The 1,356-nt window shown below is 39.5% G+C and overlaps 1 pseudogene; it reads right to left on the bottom strand.

Moving 5' to 3' along the window:
- Nucleotides 1–816: 816 nt before the first annotated feature.
- On the bottom strand, nt 817–934 carry LOC129409106 (5S ribosomal RNA; annotated as a pseudogene).
- Nucleotides 935–1,356: the final 422 nt, after the last annotated feature.

The raw sequence follows: 1,356 nt of genomic DNA, 5'->3' as shown, positions 1-1,356 counted from the left end.
CAGCTGCAACCTGCCCCTGAGCATGCTGCTGGTCATGGTCCAGCAAAGCCATACAGCCAACACAGTAACATGCAATGGTTTATGCGTTCATAGAAAATCATAATTCTTTCTGTAATTGTCAACACATTTAGATATTATCAGCGAGTTAAACAAAACCAACTGGACTGACTCTTCAGTACAAACCAAGAAGCTTCATCAGGGTTTGTACTGGTGACTGTGACTCCCACTAGATGTAGATGTAATGTTTTAGGGCAGCCTTCATATGGCTCTGTCTCAAGTATGAGAGAGCTAGAAGTGCAGTCCTCGGTGTCTGTTTAGGTCACTTCGGATGGTTTAGTTTAGTGTTTCCCAAACTTTTTTTCTGGGGACCCATATTTTAAAAGTCACAAACCTTCATGACCCAAGTCAATAGACATTATTTGTAAATCACAAAATAAAGGTGGATTTGACCATTATTGAACATTAGTGAGGATATTTTATTGTTGACTGAGTGATCGTGTCTCTCTGAACACTTAGTATTACTCAAGTTTTAAACAATGAAAAACAGTCATTGAACCAGCAATAAAAATAAGTAAGTTTTCTATTTGTAATAGCGCATTTCACAGACATTTGTCACAAAGACGCTTTACAGAACATTATTTCATTCACTCCATACCTGGCGTTGATAAGCTACACTTTTAGCCACAGAGGCCCTGGAACAGAATGACTGAAGTGCGGCTCTGACCACCACCACTCACACACTACTTTCATACTAGGCAATGTGGGTGCCTTATGCCTTGCCTAAGGATACAACAACAGTTTTTTGTGACTGGCACTCCACTGTGGCACCTGATTTTCCCACTGGCCTCCCATCTAAGTACTAACCAGACCCGGCCTTGCTAAGCTTCTGAGATCTGATGGGATCAGGCTTTGAAAAACCGGTATGGCCACAAAAGGATCCATAAGTCACCTATTTGCACATTAAATGTAGCCCATTTCTTTTTCTTTTCAACATTCAATTGAACCAGCAATATTGGAACAAAATAGTCAGTAAAATAATTACAAAAAGATTAGAAATTATACAAAACATGTCTTAATATTTCTTAATATTTCAACATTTCTAATGCGATACCTGGGCCTGTCTGTGTTTTTGTAGTGCGTTCCAGTCCGGGTTGTAGGAGGAGAGTGCAGCAGTACTTTAGGGGACCCCAAAAAAATCTCTTGCAACACACCTGAGGGACACAACCCAGACATTGGGAAACAATGGCTCAGTTTATCTCACTGATATATATATATACAGATCTAAATGTGTTGTATATATATATGCAACACATTTAGATCTGTGGTTGTAATGCATCAGTAGAGAGTAGAGCTATG

Source organism: Boleophthalmus pectinirostris, unplaced genomic scaffold (assembly GCF_026225935.1).
Source record: "Boleophthalmus pectinirostris isolate CB_2022bp ecotype Guang Dong unplaced genomic scaffold, ASM2622593v1 HiC_scaffold_18, whole genome shotgun sequence".
NCBI lineage: Eukaryota > Metazoa > Chordata > Actinopteri > Gobiiformes > Gobiidae > Boleophthalmus > Boleophthalmus pectinirostris.
This window is presented reverse-complemented; position numbering and strand designations above follow the sequence as displayed.